This window comes from Anabrus simplex, chromosome 5, assembly GCF_040414725.1.
Source record: "Anabrus simplex isolate iqAnaSimp1 chromosome 5, ASM4041472v1, whole genome shotgun sequence".
In the NCBI taxonomy this organism is placed as follows: domain Eukaryota; kingdom Metazoa; phylum Arthropoda; class Insecta; order Orthoptera; family Tettigoniidae; genus Anabrus; species Anabrus simplex.
In genome coordinates this window covers 102922651-102944179 of record NC_090269.1, presented here as the reverse complement: position 1 = coordinate 102944179, position 21529 = coordinate 102922651, and the positions used below count along the sequence as shown (strand labels likewise).

Genomic DNA, 21529 nt, shown 5'->3' with positions numbered 1-21529 from the left:
GCAGATTCCCTATCTGTTATTTTCCTAGCCTTTTCTTAAATGATTTCAAAGAAATCGGAAATTTATTGAACATCTCCCTTGGTAAGTTATTCCAATCCCTAACTCCCCTTCCTAATCCAAACTCTGATTATCCATAAACTGAGTTAATCTGAAGTAAAAATTTAAAGCTATCTCAGTTGTAATGAAATGAAAACAAATGCATTTCTGAAAGAAGATTTGTTGTATTTTTATTATTCATGAATGAATGATTTTGCACTCTGTATTGCAATATTATTTTGAGGCAGAAATTGAAATGAAATTGTTCCGGGGATACCCGTGGAGCAGAAAGAGGTTAATGAAGGTGCCGGGGTGAATGGGTCTATCTGCAATATCAAAATTAATTTAAAACTAGAACTGAAGGTTATATTTCTTTTAGAACTTCAAACTTAACATTTTTTCATAACAATAAATCAGGTACAATGACAAACTTGAAACAAGACTAGGAAAATCCAAAAAATTAGTGATTTTTACAGATTCTGGGCTTTATGCCCCTAGTTTTACAATTCCAGAGATACCGGATCAAGTTTACAAAACTTTAATTAAAAATAAGGAATTCTTTAATCAAGGGTAGAAATCCCCTAATCCAAGAGCACTTGCTCCCCAAAACACAATATCTAGCCTCCCAGAGGCGCACCTTACTGTTGCAAAACTTTGAAAAGGAGCGAACAGGCTCTCCGTTTTTCCAGCCTACTCAAGGCAACATTACATGAAAATCTACAGTCTCTGCCCTCTCAGGGCACAACATACAAATTGAAAATAATTTAATACAGGGGTATCTAGTACCCAACCTACAGGGCCTTTGTGAAAAAGAACAGGTTAAATAAATGGCCTGAAAACCAACTAAATGGAGGCGTACACTACGCTCCAGATAATGAAAGAATTAAAATCCTCTAGGGCTCTCGGCCGATGAAGCAGTGGCTATTCCCAATCTACTGAGGTGGCTCGTATGGAAATACTTTAATACATTATAGATAACGGTTAAGAAAACGTAGCCACCTCAAACCAAGATGAAGGGGAGCTCGAGAGGGTAACTCACTGTCTATCCCCGATTTACAATTAAAGATTTTATGAAGTTTTACATTAGCCGAACAGAAAGTTACATTTTAGAAAAGTAGTTTACATCGTTAAAGATTCGGACCTTCCCCCCAGCTAAGTTGCGAAGACAGCTACAGCAAGAAAGATATAATTATGTGACCATTACCTTGTAGATGTTCTGCTGGCCGTAGAAAGAGGCGGCCCTGCCTCCTGCCTTAACACAAACACTCAGAAAGACAATGATCAATTGGCGAGGAAACACGAAAAGCCGCAACTTATATACCCTCAGGGAAGGTTCGAGAGAATTCAAGACTAAACCAGCTACACCCTCTCAATTTTATTGGTGAATTCAAAAGTTACCATCAAAATCGAACAAGAAGCCTGTGATAGGTTGAAAATTAATTACAAAATTCGTGAAAATTAATTACAAAATTCGTGATTGGCTAAATTAAAAAATGGCGGAAAGCAAAGGAAGTATTGCCAACTCAAAAATAAATGAACATAGATCAGTTATGGAAAACCTAGGAATATGAAAATTGTTTAACTTATAAGTTCTTCCACCTTGCACCAGAATGCATGATCATAGGTTTTTTGTAGTAACATCTGTGGAAAAATGTCCAAACTTCTTGATGTGTAGCAAACAAAACCAGGAGAAATTCAGTCAGTTTAGGAAACTTCACAATAACAAAATTACTCAATATTTTAGTGGTGACATCTTCTGATTAAAGTTCCAAGTTCGTGTACTTTCAGTTTCACCTTTAGACCGATAGAGTTCATAAAGGTGCTTATTTTGAATGCGCGGCATTGAGATGTACCTCCCGGTACAGAAACAATGCAACAAATTTAATTGGTTTTCATGATTCCATTTCAAAGAAATTAATAAAATACAACACTCCACAAATAGCAGGCACTAGTTATTTCTATTCATAAAATCGGTTATTTCTGTTTGGTTATTACAAGCCAATCTTTGTAGAAAATTCTGATGATCCAAAAATTTGCCAATCCAAACAGGCCCCAATCTCAATTAAGTCTGATCAGCAGGACACTACTGGACTTAGAAGTTCAATAATCATACTGAAGAAATATGTAAAATATCCTGGCAAAGGTTTGGTTACATAACAAGGTATTCCAGAGATTTTTCCAACTTGCTCATGTATAAACACTTGTATGTAACATTGGTAGTCCATTACTGAGATAGTGTACTCAGTTTTGTAATCCTGACCATACCATTTCTGTTTGTAGGATAAAATATGTCTAGTCTTCCCTTTTAGAGCTTCACAACTTAAAAAATCCTTGTGGATATCATTTTCCAGACAATAGCGAGCAAATACAAGAAGCTGGGAATGTTTTAAAATACCCGTGCTTTCACCAATTTGCAAGGCAAATTTTGGACTCTCTTTATATAAAAGAACACTGCGTCAATATGTCGAACTGCTCATTCTCTCACCATACTTTTCTCCATGCATGATCGCGCGCGGATGCACACACACACACATCTTTACAGCTGCAGGAAGAAGTTTGTTTATTTAGACTATTTAGTGTATGGCATGCAATGTACATATATACAACTGCATATAATACAATAACAAGAAAAAATAATTTCAAATTAGAATGTCTAGTCCTTCCATCCTCTGTAATACAGTACTGCCTCTGATGGAATCAAGAAATCAGCCCAGCTACCCGAGTAGGCACATAGCTTGCAGCTGCCGAGGATGTAAGGGATGATTTGCCGTGGGGTGCTACAGTAGCATTCCAGCGACATTAAGAAGTTCCACTTGTAGAGTGAGTCCCTACATCTTTCATGGCCCGTCCGAACTCTGTAATAGTGACCCACTGCATGTGTGGTAGATGAAATCCACTAGCAATTTGTGCACCAGAAAACATGTTGTAAACGGACAAGTCTGTTGAAGATTCCTAGCGGTCTTTCCAAAATTTCACGTCCTCTTAAGAGAGTATCATAAAATCTGCAAAGAAAACCTCAACTACTGGTGCAAGAAGACATCCATGCACCCAGTCTTCAAAGGTTGAAGCATCCTCCTTTGAATGATGCTGCTGAAATGGATCGTAGGAAGAAATAATTTCTCACCAATGAAGTGGTAGTACTGTGTATAAGTTTGTCTGTGCGACGTCATAGATTTTTGCAATTAAGTAAGATGCCTCTAAGGATGTTCTTAGTGCTTTCTTCGGAACTGCAGCATGTTTTTTCTAGAAATTTGATATTTACTTTCAATTGTTAACCCATATGCTGTGAATGTTTTGTCTGGAAGTGTCTTGTAAGTTTTACAGGTTTAAAACTATCGCTGGCTAAAATATCCAAGCAAATGATGTGGACATACCTGATTATTTACAAGAATGTTAATGAAACGTAGTTTTAAATAATAGTCTTGATATTTGTGCACTTTTGTTTTTGTCAAATATAATTAATCTTACCAATGAGAGTTGATGCAGATGTGGAAGGTGAACGTACAACTAATTTTGCATTCTGTTCTTTATTATTTTTGTGGGAGAACAGGCACTCGATCAAGAATTTTACGGGGTCACTTTTTACCACTGTGTATCAGCCACTTGTCCATCATTATGATGATACTTTTTACCCCTAAAATAGGTTAATTATCCCTACTCATAACATGCAGAAATCTAAAACAGAAATCTGTACAGCATAGTGAACTGTTCACTCATAGTCTTTGACTAACTGACAAGTTTCCGGTTGAAGAGGGAGATTTATTCTCATAGCGCAGCGATGTAGTGGCGGTAATATTGTCAAGTTCCTTATTGTTATTAAGTTTACACCACGGGCAGTTCGGTAGGTTCGGATCTGAAAGGATGCTGGGGTAACCACTGCAGTCAAAGATGTGTGATGGCACCTATCTCTGAACTTCTGCTGGCAGGATCTAATTGCCAGCCTTTCTGGTCAATACTTGTGAAATTGTAAGTAAGGTAGTATGTGTCCATGAAACAGCTTGGAGATGATGGGTTTGATCCCCAATGTCAGCAGTCCTGAAGATTCTTTTCTGATGTTTCCCATTTTCACACCAGGCAAATGCTGCGGCTGCACCTTAATTAAGACCACGGTCACTTCCTTCGCACTCCTAGTCCTTTCCTATCCCATTGTCACCATAAGACCTATCAGTGTTGATGCGACCTATAGCAAATTGTAAAAATAGTTTCTGTGAAAGCAATGTTACGAATAAAACACTGTCTGTTTTGTCGATCCAGTTTAATTCAGAACAACCCAATTAATACACACACCATATATGCACACAATTATATTCAACCATAAATGACCCCACTCCAAAAATTGCTATCTATAAAGTCTCTGTGGTGGTGGTGGTGGTGGTGGTGATTATTGTTTTAAGAGGAAGTACAACTAGGCAACCATCCTTTATACAACCCTAATCAGAGAGAAAAAATGAAAGGGATTGAACGCTTCGAGAAATGGAGGTCTCGGACAAAGGAAGATAAGGGCCACGAAGGACGTGAAAATTAAAGACTCCCTAGGCCTCGAGTGCTCTAATACCGTCAGGGTCGGAAAAGAACAATAGTTGGCCAAGGGAGGTCGGATAGTATAGGTGAAAGTGAGGAGCTTGTCACAAGCAAGTGGAAGCAATGCCAGGACTCAGGTAAGGGCCCTGTGGTCGCCAACCCACACTCCCAAGTTAAAAGCCCCTGGGTCCCCTTTTAGTTGCCTCTTACAACAAACAGGGGATACCGTGGGTGTTATTCTACTGCCCCCACTCACAGTGGATAAAGTCTCTATCCTCACAGCTCGCTGGTATTACCTGAGATGACAATAATCCTGATTGACATCTTGCCTTTCATTTTCACTTTGCTTCACACAGCAGCTGCACGCAGACAGGTTCAAACATAGGGCGGTCGACTATCACAACACACAACGACTGTTCCTTGGTTCAACTCCAAATGAGTACCATAACTCAACACAGTCACTCACAGACAATGTAACTGCTCCACACAGTGAACTAACAGCAACATCTCATCAGTGCTAACCAACACTACTCCTCACAACAAAGGCAGTTAACACTGCTCCAACTCTATTCACACCACACAGTGACTCAACATCAGTACACATACAGTACTCCATGGCAGTACACACACAGTATTCCAAGAACGCTCCAACATGATCATACTCTGACACTGATTCCAATGGGACACCCACCATACCAACACTGACAATAGCCAACTACTTCCTGATTGCTCTCGACTTACCCCGTTTTTATATCCTGATTATAGAGTACTAGAATCTTCAGAGTGCAGCCAGAAAAGAGATATTTTTGTTGTGTCTTCGAGGAGGTGCACGGGGAAACCAGACAAAGACAACAATAGATGAGAGAGGCTGTCACCATGCCCTCAGACTGGGAGCTCCCAGCTGACTCGCTACTTCCTTCCAGGAAGTACCGAAAGGGGCTAAATACAGAGGCCTGGAACGTAACAGTAGATTGGTTTTGAATAGGAGTGGAAGAACTTCTTGTCTAGCTTACTGTACTCAGAATCTGAGGATAGCAGTAATTATTCAGAAATGGGGTTAAGGACGTTGAAGAGTGGCAATTTGGCAACAATGTAACCACATGTAGGGTAACTGCCTCTGTCAGCACATATTATCCGTGCTGTACAGTTGGTGCAGTGGATAGGGTTGTGGGTTAGCATGCAGGAGGTCGAGGGGTTGATCCTGCGTTTTAGGGTGTATTTTTTATTTTGTAAATGTAGTCCAGGTGGTATGGTATCTGGCACCTTAATCGTCAACAGCGATTGCAGCGGGTCCTCTAGACACCATTTGCACTTACATACTACTATCCTAGAAATGGACAAACAATCGTTTTCATTGGTCAGCTTTGAAAGACGCCCTTTCCACGTCGTGGGCGTGAATTCATTCGCACCACTTCATATACTAGATGCAAAACCTGTTTTCTTTGTACCCTCCTCCAATGGTCTCATAGATTAGTACCAACTATTATTCTTGCCTCGTTCAGGTCTATTACATTTCGTTAGGGCCTTACGTTACCAGTAGTTCTAGCAATGTAGTTGTTGTGTTCAGCGTTACAAAATGTTGTAAATATAGGATACATGTGACCTAAGGTACTATGTCTTACTGTATTACAGTATGTAATGTCTGATGGAAATTAGCAAATAAAAAATGCGCCTCAACCCAAGATCGAACCCTCCACCTCCTGCATGCTAACCCAAAACTCTATCCGCTGCACCAACTGTACAGCACGGATAATATTTGCTGACAGAGGTAGTTACCCTACATGTGGTTACATTGTTGCCAAATTGCCACTCTTCAACGTCCTTTTTCTGCCAGATATACTCGCAGGACCGACTTTTGTGAGACATTTTTTTATTGTTGGCATGTGAGGAGTCACACTGCTACGCCCGAGTGCGCGAATTTCGCTTCACTCTGTATATGTGGATGTCCGACTCCTTGGCTGAATGGTCAGGCCTTCGATTCACGTTTGATTCCCGGCCGTGTCGGGATTTTAATCGCGTCTAATGAATTCTTCTGGCTCGGAGTCCGGATATTTGTGTTTGTCCCAACACTCTCCTCTTCAAATTTAGACACCACACCACACCACACTACCAACCACCACAAAAACACACAATAGTATTACATCCCTCCACATAGGGTTGACGTCAGGAAGGGCATCTGGCTATAAAACAGGGCCAAATTCACATTTACTGCACAGTTCGCACCCACGACTCCACAGCTGTGGGAAAAACGGTGGAAGAAGATATGATGTAACTCGTGTTTCTTTTTCAGCCCTCGTAGATGTGAGAGGAAATGTAGCCTACCTACAGTACATGGTTAAAAAATGTGAAATTACTCTTAAAGATTCCAGCGCGGCACGTGATGGGGTAGAGTGGTTAGCTTTACGTCCGACCACCTTTGCCCCCAGGAATTAACCTGGTACTCATTTCTGGTGTAGGCTGAGCGAACCTCAGGGCCATATGCACCTCAGGAAGTGGAAATCTCGTTTCTTAAATTTTACGACTTCCTGACGGGGATTCGAACCTGCGTCCTTCCGGGCGAACCAAGCACGCCTTTACCGCCTCGGCCAGGCAGCCAAGGGACTAAAAATAGTTCGTAATTCGTTCTATCCAAAATTCCTGTTAAATTGTCGTAAGAAATAGTATCACTTCTGCCGGGACCAAAATTTTGTTAATGTTTTGTTTTTGTTTTGTTCTTAAGCGAGTTCGTTCTAATGGGATTTAACTGCAGATATTTGGTAACTGCGTGATAAAGTTACAATACAAAGAAATCTATAGAAGGTAGTGGGGAGGGTTGTGACAGCTCTGTGATATTGTCGCTGACTTCTTACCATAGCTGCCATGGTTCAAATCTCGGAATAAAAAGCCAAGTCTGTGTGTGAGATTTCATGTACAACTGGAGGTGGCATGCAGAGTTGCCAGACGTTCCGGATATTATGGGACAGTACCGTATTCGTGTTAAACGTCCCGCACCCAGGACAGTTCCTCTCCGGGACGGCAATTGTCCCGTATTTTGAACTTCGAAAGAAAAACGCCAGTGTTTCTACCTCTGATAAGTACCAAAGGCTTTTCTTCTTTCTTTCGAAGAGGATAGATTTTTTCACCCTTTGGTTTCTTTATCTGGTGTGAGTTCGTAGATTTTTTTTATTATTGTTTTCAGTTCTCGGGTTGTCCATCTTGGTGAATAAGATGCGTGATAGTGGACAGCTACCTGAGGTAGTCCGAGTCCATCCCATGTTCGTGTGAAATTGTCAGCTGTGAGAAATATTATGTTCTGTTGACTTGATTAGGTCTGAACTGTTGATTTCTGTAATTTTTTTTTTCAATGTCATGCAGAGATTTTTGTGAAATCGCTGGGAATGACAAAAAAACTTAAGAGCACTTCAGAGAAATGAAAATATATTGAAAATGAAAGAACTGTTATGTGCTAACCAAGTCACAATTGATTTTAATATTCATCTTGTCTTTTTGTAATACTGTGTCCTCAGGGGGCAATCTCCAGTTGGGGATAGTCGAAATAAATAAATAATGAACATAATAACAACACTCAATAATGCTACAGCGTTATCGAAGCTGTCAATCCACGAAACAATTACAAGAAAACCGAGTGAGTTGGCTGTGCGGTTAGGGTCGACCAGCTGTGAACCTGCATTCGGGAGATAGTGGGTTCGAACCTCATTGTTGGGAGCCCTGAAGGTGGTTTCCCACTGTCACACCAGGCAAATGCTAGGGCTGTACTTTTCTTAAGGCCACAACTGCTTCCTTCTCCCTCCTGGCCCTATCTGTGTCGGTGCGACATAAAGGAAAAAAAAAAAAAAGGAAAAATGACACGCAGAAAGAGCAGGGTGTGGAAAAAATTCGCTCTCGTAGATTTTCCTCCGCTTTGAAGACGAGTGAGCGAGATCATATTAACAACTCTATGGTGTATCAATAAATCGATCAATCAATCGATCGATCAATCTATCAATCAATCGATCTATCGATCAATCGATCGATCGATCTCCTGGATGGAGGCAGTAGAATAACACCCACGATATATCCTGCCTGTCAGTCAATCAATCAACCAACCAATCAATCAATCGATCGATCGATCTATCTCCTCGATGGGGGCAGTAGAATAACACGCACGATATCTCCTGCCTGTCAATCAATCAATTAATCAATCGATCACCACTGATCTGCATTTAGGTTAGTCGTCCAGGTGACACATTCCCTATCTGTTGTTTACTTAGTCTTTTCTTAAAAAATTCCTAAGAATTTGGAAATTTATTGAACATCTCCCTTAGTATTTTTTTTTTTCCAATCCCTAACTCCTCTTCCTATAAACGAATATTTGACCCAATTTTTCCTCTTCAGTTCCAACTTTATATTCTTCTTTCCTTCTTTCAAAAACCCCATTCAAGCTTATTCGTCTACTTATATCATTCCACGCGAACTCTCGGCTGACAGCTCAAAACATACCACGTAGTCGAGCATCTCGTCTCCTTACTTCCAAGTCTTCCCAGCCCAAAGTTTGCAACATTTTCGGAACACTGCGCCTTTGTCCGAAAACACCCAGAACAAATCGTGCTGCTTCCCTTTGAATTATTTCCAGTTCTCGTATCAAGTAGTCCTGGTGAGAATCCCATACATTGGAACCATAACTGAGGTCTTATCAGAGACGTATACTCCCTCTCCTTTACATCCGTACTACAACCTCTAAATACTCTCATAACTATGTGAAGAGATCTGTAATCTTTGTTAACAACCTCGTTAATATGATTGCCCCAATATACTTTGCCCTGAACCCTTCGTTAGTTTCTAGTCAAACAACCAGTATTACCTCCAGAAGACCAGAGCTGAATGCTTGTCGAGATGTGAAGCTCGCCATGTCAGTTATTTCTCCTCTACCAGACGTAAAGATTGTGGGAGCTTCAGCATACTGTAAAAACCCCGGGTCATTAGGTTTACTGCTTTAATTTGCCTTGTGGGTAGGGGCAGTAGAATAACACCCACCATATCTCCTGCCTGTCGTAAGAGGCGACTAAAAGGGGCTCCACTGACTCTTAACTTGGGAGCGTGGATTGGCGACCACCGGGCCTTTAGCTAAGCCCTGGCGTTGCTTGTGCCAGGCTCCTAAATTTCATATGTCCTACCCGACCTCATTTGATCAACTCTTTCAGACCCCGACGGTATTAGGTCACGAGGTCTAGCGGGTCTTTCAGTTTCACGTCCGTCGTGGCTCTTGTCTTTCTTTGGACGATACCTTCCTTTTTCTAATTGGTGGATCCGTTCTATCCCCCCTCCCCCCTCTAATTAGTGTTATCAGAGGATGATTGCCCAGCTGTACGTCCTCTTAAAACAATATTCACCACCACCGCTATGACAACAATGGTGCGGCACCACATTCTCTATGCGGTCCGTCCATAATGTTATAAGTGGTGGCTGCAATAATATCCTAACTTGAAGGGGGTATGCGAAGTAGCTCCTTTGAGAAGAGCTTTCGCATTACTGGCCATCCGCATGGTCGTTTGCAAGACTACATTTTATTTATTTATTCTCCCTCGACCGCGCGTCAAAATTTCTGTTTAATTTCATTAATAATTTCTCCATTTTCTATCTTGAAAGCCTTGCAGGCGGCCATGGACCGGGGGTGACAGTGGCTCTTGAGCGACAGTGGTCTAGCGCCGGGGATGTCTTGGTATGACCGCGACAGGGTAACCAGTGCCGAAAGGAGATATGGGATTGCCTGGTGGGTTTAGGGAGGTTTCTCATAACTTCTTCTTTACGGAGGGGTGGAAGTAGCTGGCAGAAGACTAGCCTTTGCACCTCAAGTTATTCTGTACTCTTGTACTAGGCTATGTTCCTGCGTTAGTACTCGCTTGTCGGTCATTTGTCCAAACAGGTAGGTCACCACGGGCTGTGAGGCGGGGCGGAGCCTCACGGCACCCCCCCCCCTCCACACACACACACACACACACACACCAAAAAAACACCTACTAACAAAGCTCTGTTCTCTTTATCTCGCCTAGAAATAGGCAAACCTTGTCGAGCTGGGCTGAGCGATGACCATCCGACCAGGCCTCCCGTGATTTCCACCTCTTCGGATGGTAGAAGAAGCGCCAGGATAGTAAGCAATTAAACATCATGGCGTGGCTTCAGCGACTGGAAGCAGATTTCTTTCTTGCCAACATCGATGTCTTGGTGTAGAGGAACAAGTGCTTGGATAAGAATAGTGAGTATGTTGAATCTATGTATTATTTTATGTGCCTGTAAAATAAAGTTTCTCCGTGCAAGATCTTGTTTCCTTATTTTTTTAAAGGTAGGCTACATTGTACGTACAACAAATGGTGCGCGTTATCGTTGACGGGTCTGCCTTACAAAGGCTGCACCACTCTTAGTAATAAGCCAAACAAAATACACCCTGGGGTGTACAAAATTTCCCGTACTTGCGGCAAGGTATACATTGGCCAAACATGCCGGTTCCATTGGTACTCGTATCAAGGAACACCAACGTAATATCCGTCCCAACCAGCCAGACAAATCAGCAATAGCTGAGCACGCCCTCTCAACAGGTCATAATCTCGCGTTCCAAGATGTTCGACTACTACAAACAGGTTTTCGTTCCTTACTTGAAGGGGGAGGCGGGCCTCTTAGACGATGACGCCGTCTCTCAGGCCAGAAGATGTGTTACGGTGAAGGAGATGCTTGGAGAAAGTGAGGGGTTTGGGGTTCGTGGCCTGTACTAGGAACTGTCTCAGCATTCGCTTTAGTGCAGGAGAATGGAAAACCACAGAAAATAATTCTCAGGACAGCCCCTCTCCGTCTCCCGAATACAGAGGCGTAGAACCACGGTAGAGTCGTGGCCATCCCTCCTCTGCTCAGTTGGCCGGCCGGAGTGCAGAGCTCTCGGACCACATGTGGGCCGCCGACCAGACGTTCGAGCTTTTACCCACACTGAACACTACGGGTCTGGGCAGTAGCGGCGATTGGGAATTAGAAGTGGGGGAAGGGGAAAAATGTTTACAGATATAGGTGAAAATTTAAATAAAACACAAACAAGGCTACAAAATTATAAGTTTTCCGATGCTCTTTGAGCAAATTTCGACAGAGAGGTAAAGTTTACCAACTTAAGTGTGGTAATAATAGTTTGTTGAGATATTGATTCAATGTCATACAATATAACTTTCAACAAAGCAACAATATAGCAAAGGTATTACAATTAAATATAGGCTACTTACGGCATGATTATAAAATTAAAAATAATTTAGCATTTGACTACACACTAACAAGGGAACATCCAGAATGGTGAAGTCGCCGATCGCGATGAAACTTAGCAAACACATTGAGGTACATGTAAAAACAATGCCAGCATCAATTTTAGGCGCCAACATTCATTAGCGCGTTAACTAAGGGGCCTAAAAGTTCCGACATTTCATGTTCCGCGCGAACAGCGATGAATTCCTCCTGACCAATGCTTAGCCGGAACACTGCTTTGTGCCACACCTCTGCTCCTCCTCCCCTCCGCCCCGCCTGGTTCAGCACCACTCGTTTCCCTCTCCCCGCGCTGCCGTCTGCTTAGCTGTCGAACAGAACCTGTGCTACACTGCGTACGCTATCTGCCTTCCTCATAGCTCTCCCTTGGAATTTCTACATTGTATAGGCAGTTTACATTGTTGTGCCAGTTCGTACAATAGCCATGTACACTTTTACGTATGTAACTGCCATTGTACCCAGAATACTGTAGTGTGATACTTTAATATTGCTACTTGTTGAATACATAGACCTCTGTCAGCTATGGCGCAAAAGTACGAGTAAGTAGGACTACAGCTCTGCCTGTGATTACGGTATATCTACTGCATATATAAATGCACATCTTTATATCTTTTTAAAGACTTTGCTTATTACGTCAATCATTCCATGTCATACTCATATCAAAGTTGTCTATGCAGTTAATTGATTTATGTTCGACAATCATGGCTGCAATTGAAATGTGTTGCGCCTTTCACTGCAAAACATAAATACATCGTTCAATAAAGCACAAATAAAAACATTCTATCTAGATTCCTTATACCAGAGTACGTAATACGGGAAATACCAGCAGTTTCTAACTCGGAGTTTATAATTGCTGTTGTTCGCGATTTCGTTTCGTTATGACACAACTGATAGCGTACACAAAATGGGGGTAGGGGAGTGGACATGAAAAGAAGGTCTGGACCTGTAAACATATTTTGATATCCCGAGGTACAACATCTCATTACATTCATTGAGATCCTCTACCCGGGCACGTAATTTCTTTAAATAAAAGGATATTTAACGTTGTTTCAAGGTGGGTGATTTATTTTAATACACCATATGTATGTCCCCTCTAAATGACACTACCGACAGCTTCAAGGTGTTTCAGACGTAAATAATAATTTAAGCCTAGGTCGGACGCGGTACCTTATATCACGTTGGTCCACGCCCGATGGTGCTTAACTCGGGGTTGTACCCACGAATTGACAACCCACCGGAATTAGCATGAATGAAAATATAACATTTGCATAAAATATGAGTAAATACGTTTAGGATATTTATTATCATTATGTGTGAAACGGAACGTGATTTAAAGGATTTCAATAATTATAGTACGTAAAGAAGCAAAATTGCCGCCTCTGTGGTGTAGTGGTTAGCGTGATTAGCTGCCACCCCCGGAGGTCCGGGTTCGATTCCCGGCTCTGCCACGAAATTTGAAAAGTGGTATGAGGGCTGGAACGGGGTCCACTCAGCCTCGGGAGGTCAACTGAGTAGAGGTGTGTTCGATTCCCACCTCAGCCATCCTGGAAGTGGTTTTCCGTGGTTTCCCACTTCTCCTCCAGGCAAATGCCGGGGTGGTACCTAACTTAAGGCCACGGCCGCTTCCTTCCCTCTTCCTTGCCTGTCCCATCCAATCTTCCCATCCCCCTACAAGGCCCCTGTTCATCATAGCAGGTGAGGCCGCCTGGGCGAGGTACTGGTCATACTCCCCAGTTGTATCCCCCGACCAAGAGTCTGAAGCTCCAGGACACTGCCCTTGAGGCGGTAGAGGTGGGATCCCTCGCTGAGTCCGAGGGAAAAGCCGAACCTGGAGGGAAAACAGATGATGATGATGATGATGATGATGATGATGATGATGAAAGAAGCAAAATATAGCGCCGGTCTCGTTCCACTGCCAAGCAGCCGGCACGCGCGAGGAGAAGGGAGGGGAATGTGCCGGGGAGAACCACTTGGAGGGTAAAAGGCGGTGCAGAGGGTGTGTCTCCAGACGGGAAGTGTGTGTGCCGGCTTAGCATTGGCCAGCAGGTATTCATCGCTGATCGCGCGGATCTTGAAATGTCGCAACTTTTAGGCCCCTTAGTTAACGCGCTAATGAATGTTGGCGCCTAAAATTGATGCTGGCATTCTTTTTACATGTACCTCAATGTGTTTGCTAATTTTCATCGCGATCGGCGACTTCACCATTGTGGATGTTCCCTTGTAAGATACTAACAGACAATATTAAAGAGACTATCAGACTGACGCGCGGGTGAATCATACCTCAGTGTCCATAACCTTGGCAAATAGGTATATACACCATATCCCTGCTACCCTTCCTCACAGCACATGGCGTACTCTGCTGGGCGAGTCGCTGCCACTTGCTGTGGTGCTATGCAGATCGATTAGCCGCGACGAACGATATTTTATGTGCATTTTCACTAATAATTTTGTTAATGATTAAAGAAATGAAAGGAAAGATTTACCTGATAAGACAATAGGGCTTGTACAAATTGTTGTTTATTTTGTTAATAATTCCCAGTTTCAGCTGGCTAAAATGGAATACAAATGTAAGGTTTTCTCCAGAAAGTGGGGAGGGGAGACTGAGCCCCCCTGCCCCCCCCCCCAATCTCCGCTACTGACCCAAACTGCGCAGCGAATTTGCTCGTTACTGCAAGTTTCAGTCTGCGTATAAGTGTTAAGTCATGCATTCATAAACTGCGCTATAATGGCAATCTAATAATCTATATATATAAAATAACTTGTCCTGACTGACTGACTGACTGACTGATTCATCATCGCCGAGCCAAAACTACTGGACATAAAGAAATTAAATTTTGGGGATACATTCATATTAAGATGTAGGTGCTCGCTAAGAGAGGATTTTTGGATATTCCGTCGCTAAGGGGGTGAAAAGGGGGGTGAAATTTTAAAATTAGTGTATCTATATCTCAAAACTTTAAAAGTTTACAGATGTAAAAATTGGTATTTAGAATCTTCTTTAAAAATAAGGAAACACGTATTTTTTAGTTTTCAGAAAATCCCAATAGGAGCGGTGAAAAAGGGTGAAAATGGGGAAAAATGGGTTGAATGCCTTTAATCAGGATACCGGTACTTATATCTCAGAAACTGAAGATATTACAGACCTGAAAATTGGTACTTTTTATCTCCTTTAAAAATAAAGAAACACGTATTTTTTTGTTTTTGGAAAATCCAATTAATGGGTTGGTGAAAAGGGGGTGAATTTTTAAAATGAATGAATCTATATCTCCAAACTTTTAAAGTTTGCAGATGTAAAAATTGGTATTTAGAATCTTCATTAAAATTAAAGAAACACGTATTTTTTTTGTTTTCGGAAAATCGCAATAGGAGGAGTGAAAAGTGGTGAAAAAGGGGTTGAATGCCTTTAATGAGGCTACTTATATCTCAGAAACTGAATATATTACAGACCTGAAAATTGGTGTTTGGGATCTCCTTTAAAAATAAAGAAACACGATTTTTTTTGTTTGTGGAAAATCCAATTAAGGGGGGGTGAAAAGGGGGGTAATATTTTAAAATGAGTGTATCTATATCTCAAAACTTTTAAAGGTTATAGATGTGAAAATTGGTATTTAGAATCTCCTTTAAAAATAAAGAAACACGTATATTTTGTTTTCGGAAAATCCTAATAGGAAGGGTGGAAAAGGTTGAAAAATGGGTCGAATGCATTTCATGAGTCTACAGTACTTATATTTCAGAACCTGAAGATATTACAGACCTGAAAATTGGTGTTTGGGATCTTCTTTAAAAATAAAGAAACACGTACTTTTTTGTTTGTGGAAAATCCAATTAATGGGGTGGGGGGAGTGAAAAGGGGGTGATTTTTTAAAATGAGTGTATCTATATCTCAAAACTTTTAAAGTTTATAGATGTAAAAATTGGTTTTTAGAATCTCCTTTAATAATAAAGAAACACATATTATTTTGTTTTCGGAAAATCCCAATAGGAAGGGTGGAAATGGGTGAATAATGGGTCGAATGCCTTTATTGAGTCTACTTATATTTCAGAACCTGAAGATATTACAGACCTGAACATTTGTATTTTGGATCTACTTTAAAAGTAAAGAAATACGTATTTTTTCGATTTTTGAAAATCCAAATAAGGGTGGGGGGTGAAAAGGGGGGTGAATTTTTTAAAGTGAGTGTGTCTACAACTTAAAACTTTAAAATTTACAGATGTAAAAATTGGTAGTTAGAATCCCCTCTAAAAATAAAGGAACACGTATTTTTTTGTTTCCTGTAAATCCTAATAGGAGGGGTGTAAAAGGGTGAAAAATGGGTTGAATGCCTTTAATGAGGATACATATATCTCAGAAACGAAGGATATTACAGAACTGAAAATTTGTATATGGGATCTCCTTTAAAAATTAAGAAACGCGTTTTTTAGTTTTTGGAAAATCCAACTAATGGCGGTTAAACAGGAGTGACAAATTGGGGTGAATTTTTTGAAAGAATATATCTACAGATTATCTTGGAAACGTAAAATGTTACAGACGTAAAAAGTGGGTGTTTGGAATCTCCTGTAAATGTAAAGAAACAGAGGTGATTTGTTTTTGGAAACTCCACTTAAGGGGAACTCAAAAGGGGTGAAATTTTAAAATGAGAATTTTTACAGTATATCTAAAAAAAACTTAACATGTTACAGAAGTGATAAATGGTATCTTTTATCTCTATTAAACATAAAGAAACGTGTATTTTTAGTTTTCGGAAAACCACTTGGGTGGAGGGGGGTTAAAGTGACTGAAAATGGTGTTGAATTCTTTTAATTAGGCTACTGATATCTCAAAAATGAAGATGTTACAGACGTGAAATTTGATATTTGCAATCTGCTTTAAAAGTAAAGAAACACGTATTCTCGGAAAATCCAATGAAGGGTTGGGGGGGGGGGGGTGAAAGAATTGAAAAATTAATTGTCTTAATTGTATGAGAATACATACATCTAATAAAAACTAAAGTTGTTACAGACGTGAAAATTCATATTTGGATCTCCTTTAAAAACAAAGAAAAACGCGTTTTGGGGGGAAACCATCTTGGAGGGCGGGAGTGTAAAGGAGATGAATTCCTTTCATGAGGACACATAAATCAAAAACTGAAGAAGTTAGAGTCGTGATAATTGGTATTTAGAGGATCCTTTACTATTAAAGAAACAAGTATTTTTTGCTGGAAAATTCACTTAGGGGGGTGGGGGGAGTAGTGTGAAATGAAGTGAAGAAAGTAAATTATTTATATGGGGATACTTATATCTCAAAACTGAAGGTAATAGACGTGAACATTGGTGTTTGGAATCTCCCTTAAACATATAGAAACAAGCCTTCTTTTAATTATTTTTTTGGGGGGAGGGGGGTGGTAAATAAACTTAACGGCGGTAGGGTGTAGAAGGAGGTGGGACCAATTGATTTTACTGTTATTAATGTACTTATAAGGATCCTCCGTTGCTCAGGCAGCAGCGCGCCGGCCTCTCACAACTGGGTTCCGTGGTTCAAATCCCGGTCACTCCATGTGACATTCGTGCTGGACAAAACGGAGGCGGGACAGGTTTTTCTCCGGATTCTCCGGTTTTCTGGTCATCAGCCATTCCAGCAACACATAATAATAATAATAATACTAATAATGTTCCGGACCGTCATCAAATGTGCGGACCGCGCTGGAAACGGCTACTGGACGGGTAATGACTAAGAATGCAGTCCGACCGCCGGTTCAGTGCCGCCAAGGCACCCGATATAACACCACGCCGGATCTCCTGAAGGATTTTATCCATATTAAAAACGATTATAGGAAAAGATGGCAAAGATTTACGTACACAACTGACCGGGAAGAATACCTGAGCCTAGCCCGGGAAGTACGAACTCGATTGCTGGAAAGGAAGATTGAAAAATGGGAGGAAACGTGCTGTAAAATAAGAGAAAACGAGTCAGATCGGGAATTTTGGTGGATTCTCGCAGAAAACAAGTCAGATCGCGAATTTCGGCGGATTATATATCTAAAACAATAAGCATTCAATTATAAATTTCAGTATAATACCGTAGCGAAGCACGGGTATCTTGCTAGTAAACGTATAATTTTGAAGCGAAGTTTATAACTAGTACCCACGAGCCCGTTGATTTCCTCGATCGCATATCTGTCCCGTATTTTGATTTCAGGTATCTGACAACCCTGGTTGCGTGGCCATGATCATGAAATCATCAGCCTCGTAAAATGCGAGTTTACGGTCTCAAAGGCGTGTTCCCCTGTAGATGTTAGGGTACTTTGAGGAGCAAAACATCGCGTCCCTGTTACCATTAATCGAAGGTGGAAGACATCCGACACCTCTAAGAATGAGGGTATCAATTGAAAGTAAAGTAAAGGCCATGAAATGTTTGCTAAGTCTCGCAAAATGAATAAAGTCGGGTCTTAATGGAAGAAGAGTTGACCACAGGAGGACTGACAGGAAAGATTATAGGAGGGACTTGGAGCGTGTAAGACGATACAGTGCCAATTGCACCCGCCCCTTCCCCTGGGTGTTACGCACATCTCACAGCATCGGAGCTCCTTGGGGTAGGCATTGCTAATAAACACAGTAACCGCACTAAGGAGGACAGAGCCATTTCGGATAACACATGTTTTCAGATGAAATGAAATGTCGGGATATCCCAGGACGGGTTCGGCTCGCCTGGTGCAGGTCTTTATATTTGACTCCCGTAGGCGACCTGCGCGTCGTGATGAGGATGAAATGATGATGAAGGCAACACATACACCCAGCCCCCGTGCCACTGGAATTAACCAATTAAGGTTAAAATCCCCGACCCGTCCGGGAGTCGAACCCAGGATCCTCTGAACCGAAGGCCAGTACGCCGACCGTTCAGCCAACGAGTCGGACATGTTTTCAGATAAACCATGGAAACTATTACAAGAGCGAAAAGGACAAATATTCATCTACTAGGTGCATGCGATATTGTTTAAATTCATAATAGACTTCATTAAATAGTATAAGGTACATATTTAGACACTCTTTGACTTGCTATATATTTCTCCTTCGAGAGCAAACGACATCCAGGAAAGCTCCCCATTCAGTACGTTCTGCAGCCAGGTCTTTCCCTTCATCCCAGGTTCTCCCAATTCGAATTCCTCTCTAACTGTTCGCCAGTGTTGCCAACTTAGTGGATTTTCCGCTAAATTTGGCGGAATTAGAAGACTGTCGGCGGAGAAATATATCATTTAGCGGACAGCGGAATTTTTGGCGGAATTCTAGATTTATTTTTGCGGAATTTAGTGTTTTATCCATTTTACGTTCTTTTTTAATTTGTACTCCATTCTGTCACCGAGCTATTCCGTATTTCTTGTCAGGAGCTAGCAGTCACATGAGGAAAACATGTTATTTGGATTTTTATGTTATGAGATCATGGTATCAAACATTTCTAATGCGTGGGGAAAGAGTACTTATCTCTTAGTTGGCGAATGACGACAGATAATGAAACTGTGAGAGAGTAGAATTTATATTTATGCTGTAAAGGAAGACCGTTTAATGAACTGGCCGGTTTTGTGTGTGGCTCTTGAGGTAGGGGATTCACCTAGTTTGCACCCGGCACTAAAGCGCCTACAAGTTTTAGCTCGCCACCTCACAGGCAGGGGGTTAATCCCAGTGAAACTCACAGATGAGGTGAGTGCAGACATTTACTTTTATTATTATTATTATTATTATTATTATTATTATTATTATTATTATTATTATTATTATTATTATTATTATTATTATTATTCATTTTTATTCATTTTTATTGCTCATTATTTGATATGGGATTTCTTGGCGGAATTTTAGCGGATTTCTCGTAGTATTTAGCGGATCTTGAAAATATAAGTTGGCAACATTGCTGTTCGCCTCCAAGTGTTCCTAAAATTCCATGCTTCCTCTTTCCTTTTGGAAACCATTATAAGACCGACTTATCAATTGCTCCGCCTTGTTTTTTTAATATATGTTATCTCCATCCCCACTTTCTCTACCTTATTTGTACATAATGTGTTTCTGGTTGATTTCCTTCCACAGTTTTCATTTGTGATCACTACAAACCATCTTACGTTGATGATACGCCGCAGACAGCGATTCACGAATATTTGGAGTCGATGTGCGATTTGTTTAGTGCCTTCTATGTGATTTTTCAGCCGTAAAGGAGAATGGACTTCATGTCTGTATTGAAAAGTCGGATCTTGTTTTTTTCTTGAGAGGTTAATGTCTCTCCAAATATAGTAGAACAAATGAGCTATTTTCTTTTCGTATTTGAGCCTTGACGTCTTCCTCTGTGCCATCAGTCTTTGCCATTGTGTTCCCTAGCTAGAAAAAAAAAGAACTAACTTCTCTATTAGCTTGCCAGATATGGTGAGTTGGTTGTTTGCAGTTTGATTCTCCTCTCCCTTGTCTTTGCAGAATTTATTTTAAGCTCGACAGTTTCTGCTTCGTGTTCTAACTCCAACAGCTTCCCCTTCTTGAAAAAATTCAAAAATCGGAAATTTTCTTTTGAATTTCCTTCTCGCAACGCTTCCCAGTATCTATATCACGCCGGCGCCTGATGGCCATTGTATCAGCTGGTGTGGATTCGCTGCTGTGTTCAACAAACCGTAAGTATAGGTCCGCACTACGGCATTCCTTTACGACTTTTCTGAGTAAACCACAGGAATAAGGCTTCGTTTAATTCCTCACATTCGGCTTTTTTCATCTGAAATTTTCCAGAAGTGTTCCTGAAATGTGACTGCTCAGAAAGTGTCGAGATACCGACAGCTTCATCTGCTGCTATGTTTCGTAACAAACTCCCATTTTCCACATGTGTAACAGTTTCAGTTTTCTGTTCAATTGCTATCAAAACACTTTTCATTTTCACCAACATCTGAAAACAGCACACTTAAAGCACTTACAATAGTCAATACACGCCAAAGCAGGTACTGTAATATTTATTTATTTATTTATTTATTTATTTATTTATTTATTTATTTATTTATTTATTTATTTATTTATTTATTTATTTATATGTATGTATGTTCAGTCCGTCAGCGCTAACGCTGGTGGAATCCTCAACAGCTCTGCCATCAGCTGTCATAGATGGCCTAGGCATCACTGAAGAGGCGTACTAGGGAAATGAGGAGTGAGGTAGTTTCCCGTTGCTTTCCTCACCGAGCCAGAGTTGCTATTACATATCAGTCTGCCAAGCCCACTGAAATGCATATACCAACAGACCCTATGAGCAACATTTTCACGCCATTCATAGCAGGGACTGGCTGCATAAGGATTGGCATTACTAGCATCGCTCATACCTCAGTCACTTTCATATTGTCAAAGCCAAGGATAAGACAAAGACAGATATATGAAAGTAACAAAATTGCTCTAGCCTATACCAGAAGACATAGTGCACTGTAAACACTAGGTCCTGCCAGAAAAGGCATTAATTATTTACTTTTTTATTTATTATTATCCGTTTCACATACTTTGGGTTACGATAGATCAATCAATTGTTAGTGAGTCGTGTTTTCCTGTCCTCCCAGTACTTTTTCATCCTTTCAGACCTAGCCTTCCTCTATTTTTCAGAAATGCTGTATAGTTGTTTAGACTTCACCCTGTCCTGAAACCTCTTTATTTTATCTTTGGTTATTTTCTTCGCAGATCCTTCTACAAGCATCTCTTCTGTAATTTGGAACTCTCG

At 40.9% G+C, this 21529-nt stretch overlaps 1 protein-coding gene across 1 annotated transcript in view; it reads right to left on the bottom strand.

Annotated features, from left to right (window-relative positions):
* Positions 1-21529, bottom strand: part of LOC136874381 (putative ammonium transporter 3) — a 146302-nt gene that overhangs the window by 63386 nt on the left and 61387 nt on the right. The window lies entirely within an intron of this gene.